The sequence below is a fragment of the Strix aluco genome, chromosome 7, assembly GCF_031877795.1.
Source record: "Strix aluco isolate bStrAlu1 chromosome 7, bStrAlu1.hap1, whole genome shotgun sequence".
NCBI classification, from domain to species: Eukaryota; Metazoa; Chordata; class Aves; order Strigiformes; family Strigidae; genus Strix; species Strix aluco.
The window spans coordinates 24,114,550-24,122,472 of NC_133937.1; the positions used below are offsets into that span (position 1 = coordinate 24,114,550).

At 36.5% G+C, this 7,923-nt stretch overlaps 1 long non-coding RNA gene across 1 annotated transcript; it reads right to left on the reverse strand.

Annotated features, from left to right (window-relative positions):
- LOC141925984 (uncharacterized) lies at positions 1 to 7,483 on the reverse strand. Its single transcript, XR_012624009.1, has 3 exons — positions 6,326 to 7,483; positions 4,637 to 4,800; positions 1 to 148 (listed from the first exon to the last, which is right to left on the reverse strand). It is a non-coding gene; the product is annotated as an uncharacterized LOC141925984 (long non-coding RNA).
- Positions 7,484 to 7,923: the final 440 nt, after the last annotated feature.

A 7,923-nucleotide genomic window follows, 5' to 3' on the forward strand; every position in this document is an offset into this window, starting at 1 on the left:
CATCAAACATGCAATAAAATTTGTTTTGAACAGCTCCACGGGGGTTATCCTACCTGATAAAAATAAGTGCAGGGAAAATACTGGTGGTAGGTGGTATGCACCAAGTACTTGCTGAAACGATGATAAACTGCAGTCCAAGCAAAACAATCTGCAAAAGACAGAAAGAATGATCTGTTATTTACCTAATAGTAGGCATTCTGTACTGAAACACAATTCATTCAAATGTCGCACCATATATTTTTATATTTTGATGTGACGTTTATGTAAAGCACATCGTTACTTAACTATTCACCTGTATCTTCTGCTCAATCCTCTTCCTACACCCTATGAAAACCATTTCTTTGTCCATGCATCTATTCACCTGCTCCGTAAGTCATACCAATCCTTTTTGCATGTTTGGTTTGGACCCATTTTTCAAGGAGTAGCCATAAATTTTCTCCTGTTTCTTTTCACATAGGTTAAAAGAATCTCCCCTGCAAATCTGTGTGCCAGTACTCTCTCAAACCTGTTCCTGAATTAGATAAAACTCATTAATTTCCAGTCAGTTGGTATGTTATGATCATTACTTCCTGCACTGATCTCAATGATTTTTGTTTTCCTCCTCCTGCCAACTGTGTCCACCTGTGAACTCTTATTGCTTAGTCTGCAGATTCACAGCGACTGCAGCTTTCTTATTTGCTATGTATGACTACAGAGCCTAGAGAAAAAATGGTGCAGTCTCCCAAGTACTACAGCTGTGCAAATAGTAGATGACGGAGGCACAGTTTTCCTGGTGGAATCCCTCCTGATTAGACCTGACATACCATAATCTTCTACATGTTCTAGTCTTCTAGTTTTATTTTTCCAGAGGTTTTTTTGTGTCCTGGAGGTTTGTAGATTTGTATTACTTATGATCACACCAGCCTCTCTATAACTGTAGGTATAATATTTGATACCTCCTAGTCTGGTAAAAAAGACTATTTTCATAATAGTTTGCACCTATTTTAGTGGCTGTCTTACTTGATCTCTGAATTCCCTTGGAAATCTTGTCTGAAGAGAAGCTAGTCTTAGAAGCTTGTCTTTGTTTAGCAGTTTGTTCAGACATCTCTGCTGGTATCTTAATCACTATCATCATTTTGATTATCTGGGGGAAAATTGCTCTGAGATAAATTTATGTATTACGATCTTATGCAGGTAAATTGCGCAGGTTCTTTGCAACCTGAATTTCTTAATGATGCGTTCTGTTCTGAGGTCTGCAAACTAACAAGTTATCTAGTAAGCCATTTCTAACATACCTTAAAATTCTTATTTATTTTTATATATTTGTTTCTTCTTCAAGTATTATTTAATCTTACTAGTTTTTATTTTACACTTTATCTCTGTAGCTTAGGCCCCTTTTTACTGGTGTCACTAAAATCAGATGTCTGATTGCTGAAGGATCTTTTTTTTCCTTGAATAATCTCTTGTTTCTTGCTAATTAATACTTTTTATTGCTATTCTGCTTTTTTTTTTTAATTTAAATGTGTATTTGTTTTTTATCATCTAAGCTTCACTAGTTTCCATGCCAACTGTCATTGTCTCATTTTTACTCCAAGGAAATTTTTGACTAGCTGCATAACCTTCTTGAAAGCCTCCTTAAAAAGTGGCAACTTGTACACGGTCTTCCTTTTAAATTCTTTACCATAAGTAATGATGGCTGGAGGCTTGATGCTAACTGATAGCTCTCCTAGTCCAAAAAGCACCTCAGAGGTACCAATGAAATGTTGTATTCTGAGACAAATCAGGGTGAAGGCACTGCCACCCACAACACAGATTAGCAACATTTGTGAAAAAAGTTTAATGGGCTCCGATTTCTCAACATCAAACAGGATTGTAATAACAATCAGTTAGTGAAAATCACCAACATCTAAAAGGTTCCAAATGTCACCAGAGTTGTATAATTATCTCATTAGAATTCATTACCTCTGATCATATTTAATGCTGTACATTCAGGAAAAATTTCCTGAAGGAGAGGCTCCTGATACAACAAATAGAGAGAAAAGACTTGTGATTCTCTTTTGTGGCCTTCTGTTCCCAGGGATTTCATCTCATGAGATTGCATAGACTTGTTCAGAAGTGTTGTTCCTTGCCCATCTCCATTATCTCCATTATAAACAGATATTCTGTCCAACTGATCAACCTTGTTGTACAAGGTTGTACAACAACCTCATTTTTGTTAGCCATGGTCTGTAATTTTGCCAGCATTTAGTCCTATCATCTCAAAATTCTCATTTTGTAACTCAGCTCTACTTTCCACCCAATTACTGATATTCTTTGGATACACTTTATGTATGAAAACTGGAAGTTTCTTAGTTTACTGTCTAGATGTTATCCATACTCTTGATTTAAGTAAATATTTTATAGTTTGTGTAGTTTATTGTTCCTGTGGCATGTTTTGTAGGAAATGGTATTTCGTACAGTTGTTCTTTTTTTCCAAACAAACTTTTATGTTTACATTTAAATCCTCCCTTTCCCCCTCTCTCTGCATTAGTAATTATACCACTTCCTATGTCAAGAAAGTGACTAAAATATATGTACCTTCACTAAATCTAGTTTATGAACTCTGAAGTATTAGGAGATTAACAGTAGTACCTCACATGGACAAATACATCTTTATACCTGATCTCTCACTGACATTCAGGAGAGCAGAGATCTCCATTTATAGATATACATATATAAAAATAAATTTAATATTTCAATCCAGAAAGAAGACTGAAGGGGAGAAAAGCTCCTGTCAAGTATCTAAGTGGGTTTTTTGGATCAAGGTAACAGGTGAAAATGAGCCACAGTTAGAGACAGAGAGGAAATAATGAGGTCAAACTCTTCCTATAAATCTACAGGTCTTTCTACATAGACCTGTGAAAAAATGCAACATGAAAATAACACGAGAGAAACAAGTAGAGACCTTTTATTAAGGTCTTCTATTATTTAAGCTTGTGTGGGTGCAAGTTTTTTTTCCTTTGTTTAATTTCAGTAGTCAGATTGTTCTTTTTTTCAGGAGCTAAGGCAAGAGGGACATTAGCCTGTGCGGTTAAAAAAAAAAAAAAAGTGCATATAATTCCAGTGTGCACAAACTGAATACAAAGAGCATAAATAGAAAAGCACCTCTGTCATCAGGGACATAAGGATTCAGAAACACACTATAATGCTGAATAAACAGGGCCAGAGGTTTCACATCTAGTCCAGCTCTTTCCAAAAGCTGTTGCTTTTCAAAGATAGAAAAGAAAGCTAATCTGTGGCCATCATCACAAGTTCTGCTGCAGTTAATGAGTTTAAATTAGATTTAAAAACAAGTCTGGTGGACACATCCTTTGCTCTCTATATACTTTATTATAACTGCTATATTAAATGATAGAAAATAATGGTTTTATTTTATTTTAATTTGTAAATACAGAATATTTTAGGCCCATTAAAGATTTATGGTGTGTAACTTCTGAAAATCAGAATTTACTATTCACCATATACCAGAATTACTATTAAATAGGTCTAACAGGATGTAGATACCAGGATATGGTGGTCTCATTTTTCATCTGGGGTGTGCAGACAAGGATGAATGAGCTGCATTCACTTTGAAATACCAGTTTACACTTTCTTCTGTTTACTATGTGCATACCAAAAATGGATTGAGATGTGATTAACAGGTTCAACAACAGCTTGTACTCTCTTATCTTCTCCTTAAAGGGTTAATTTTGCTGTATAGACTTCTGTTTGGTAGTCTAACTCACAAAGTAAAAATTTCTCTCTGTTTATGTTAGAAGAGGTCCTTTGAAGAACTGCATAAGGATCATCCTCATCTGTGTCAACTTCTAAGTTTATCTATCTTGGGGGCTCTTTCATCTTCCTTTGTAGAACATTCTGTCCTGAACGTTCCTCATAAAGGAAGAAAACGTCTCCTGTTTTCAGTGTGATTCTGCATTGAGTTGCTTGTTGTACTTTTTAGAGGCAGTTACTTCAGATTTGTTTGTTACACTTTTAATTCATAACTGTAAGTTTTGTGTGATGGGTACAGTAATAGCAACACTATAGTGCTTTGATACTGTCCTGAAGGTGTGCAATAAAACAGGTATGTATTTGTAATAAACAAGTCGGATTTGATTCTCAGATTCCTCAAATGATGGCATTCTTCATATGCAGTAAAAACCTAGCTTGTTTTCAATGTGTGAAACACATTTGTGGAGTAGTTTCTTACTTGATTATCTGAAATGCTCTTTGGATTCTGGAGGGAGTATCTTCAGGATATTATACTACACATAGACTAGATTTAAAGCTTAAAGGGAAGCCTTAATTAGTTTTAAGCTACCACATGACTTTATTGCAGGATTAGAGGTCTGAGTCCTCCTGTATGTTTTTGATAAGTGTTATTTACATCAGCATGGCGCGCGCAGAGCCACAGGCACCGCTTAGAAGACCCAGATAAGAAGTTGCCAGGAACAACTCCTCCAGCATATTCAGTAATCTTTCACCAGCTTTTTACACATGCATCTTGTGCACATTTCTTTCCTCACACTGATAACTCTCTCCTCCTGACATTTTAATTTTCATTTTCTCTCCTCCTTCATTTTTCTCTTTTAAAATATTTTCTTGTCCTCTCTCTCCCATGTCCCCATGGTATTCTCACCTCAGGAGGAAGCAGAACCAAGTTGTCTCCTCACATCGTTCCTTTTTGTCATCTGTTTTTTCTGACTCCCCACAAGAAGGAGGAAGAGATCTGCAGGTTTGGTAATTGTCCACTGGAACCAGTAAAGCACAGTCTGCTGACAAGTGGAGCAAGTAATAGTCAGCCTGGAGAGGAAGCAAACACTAGTGGTTGATAACAACATGGAAGCTATTGCTTTTTGTTTGCACACACGTTTTAAATAAACTGCTGTTCACAGTGGCCAGGGATTCATATCCCCTTGCTGAACACCAGACAGGGAATACATCCCTTCTTTCCCCAGCACTGAGCAGATTCTAAACCACAAATGATCTTTGAGTGTCTGCATTTCTGGATGCCTCACATGAGACAATTTAAGAAGGAACTGATCTTCAGAAGCTAGTGCTCAGGTCATTTAACCACTGGCCCCGGCACACTGGTTGTAGTAGTGCACCCTAAATTTGAATCATAACACATCACTGATCACTTTTGCACATGAAAAAAAACCTGCAGCTTGCTAGCAGTTACTTTAGATGCAAATAAACAGGAAAGGATCCTAATTGTACTTGTGGTTCTTTGTAGGTCATTTAGCTTTTCCCCAGCTGCTAGAAAAGTAGTCAAATGCAAATCTTTCTAGCCCTTTTTTAGATAACTGTTTATTCTTCATATGCAAAACTGAATTAGCTGTACATGTAATGCAGAATTCTACATATAAATTTAGTTGTATCCCTGTGTTCTAGTTTTCTGCTGGAGCTGACCTCTCTTTCTCCCAAGATCTTCTTGGGAATCAGCCTTTTGCATGGAGCTCAACCGAACTTTCTCCCAGCACTTTCCAGGAACCACCTGAACATTTCCTAACTCACTACGACCATACCTCAGGGTGAGTTGGCCCCATGGCTTCACCACCCAACAAAAATCAGGCCTCCAATTAAATCATGACTTCAGGACAGCAACAAAAAAAGAAGTTTTCTGTGAGTTCAGAGTTCAACAGTTAATATTAAAACTCTTAGAACTCCTTCAAATAATTTTGTGCTACCTCTGGATTTTCTGTGTTTTTCTTCAAGATTACACACTCAGGACAGTGGGAAACCAACACTGACTATCTAAGCCTTGCTTTTTATTGCTCTGTGATAGAACAACAGCTATTTCTAGGTTTGCTGAGAACATACACAAAAAAAGCCAGCAAGATATTATGACATTTTTGTAGAACTGTGGAATAAGTAAAAGTGTTGGGGCTTTTTTGTGTGATTTTTTTTTAAATGAATGCCACTGTAATACAATAGTCAGTTAAAAACCAAAAAGCGTTTAATTTCATTCTCCACCATGTGGATCAATTAGTAATTGACTACTACAGATGCAAATATGCAGTGATGACTCAGCTGTGGAATTTGAGATAAATGTCAGTAACAGTTTGTAATGTATTATGTGGGCTTAGCTCTGCCTAATTCTATTAGGAACAATAGGTTGGAAAGCCTTGTCCTAAATTCTAAAAAGAATATACAAACCCAACTTTGGCTATCTTTATATAGCCACGTCAAAGCCATTTGTGAAAACATCATGTCTATTAATTTTGCTTGAAAAGAGAAATCCAACATAGTTAGGAAAGTGATGTTTACTTTGTCGGGTAACGGGAATTATACCATCTGAGTCTCAAAGGGTCCTGCAAAAGCTGACCTGGTAACAGCTAGTGCTGATCCTGACTTCTTATGTCACATTTCTCTTTGCACTGAGCTTTCCAATGCACCAGCTTTTCAGCTCTCCACGGAGTCCTAGTAACCCCAGTCTGAAGTAACAAAGGATTGGCTGTAGGGTCACTTCAATCCTAAAAAACATAATTCAACCCCCAAAACAAAAATGTGAAGAGCAAATGTTTGCTCTTTATTCACTTCATGAATACTGCATCCATAGTATTAAAAAACCCCCAAATGCTTGTAATACCAGAATACCAGGAAGAGGTGGGATTTTTGGTTGTTTTTTTAAAAGAATCTGGCAATCTAGTAGTCCATGTTGCAGATCTTCCTTGCCTCCAAATAAAGAAGCCTAGATAAAGATTCTCAGCTTACCTCTCATTTAAATAAAATTAAAAAAAAAAGGCAAGTGAAGGAACAAATGCCTTTCCTTAACATCTAGTGCTCAGTTCCACAACCAGTTTATACAGTTTCATTCCTGAGACCACATGAAAGAGGCTCACAATCAGAGATTTAATGAGAAATAAAATTGACTAGCTGCTGTGAAAATGAGAAAACTATTTACTTTGTGCAATGAACAAAGCCAAAGCTGTTCTACCAGTTGGAAAGGCAATGAAGCATTTGCAGTTTGAATTTATATCCACAGAATCTTTTGATTTGGGGAACTTTTTGCATGTGATACAAAGCAACAGATTGCCAGATGTTCCACACTTTTGAAATCTAGTCCTTATTTAAGTACTCATAGAACCACAAATTCAGAAGTCTATGCTGCTCCTAAAAGGCAAAAAAACTATGTGGGTCCTGTCTACACTTTTTTTTCAGTTTTCTAGTATATACCTACACCCTCTGACTTTATGCTTTACAACTATGCTGCTTTTAAGGCAGTTTCTGAACTGCATGAGTTAAGTATCTAGCATTCATTTTAACTGTTTATTTTAATATCATGGTCTAGCTTTATCCTTATTTACCGTGATGCCTTTCAAAAATATGAACTAATTAAAATGTAATAATAATGAAAAATACAATTTTAAAAATTTGCCTAAGTATTACATTAATACTGTTTTCCATCCTATGAACTAAGATTTCTTTATCCACAGTAGGAGCTGTTGGTGCTAGTGTGCAGCTGCTGGCATGAATTCAGTTACTGTTTGTAGCACTACCTTCTTGAGACCCACTGAAGTGGCAGTTCAGAGGAGACTGATCAATACATGATTCTTAAAAGTAACTTACCTGAAGAGGTTCTTCTTCTATTCTGATTACATTACTCTGCTGTGCTGTAAAAAGAAACTAGTGAAAAGTAGAACCGGAGAGTAAGACAGGTATGACTGAAAAACTAGGAAGTGTCAGTATATAGGCACCAGTGATCTTGGCCAGTTGAGACAGGTAAACTAGTAATACATGAGCTACCTCATTGGGGTGTGTTGCTGAGAAAATTGTAAAATTTACCTGCACTGGGCTATTCTGAAACATATATAAACTATGGGATCAAGAAAAAATACACAATCAGGATGGGATATTCAGATTACTGAAAAGCAAGTTTGACATTTAGAGTATTCAAACTCCATTTGCTTTTGCATTCTTAGC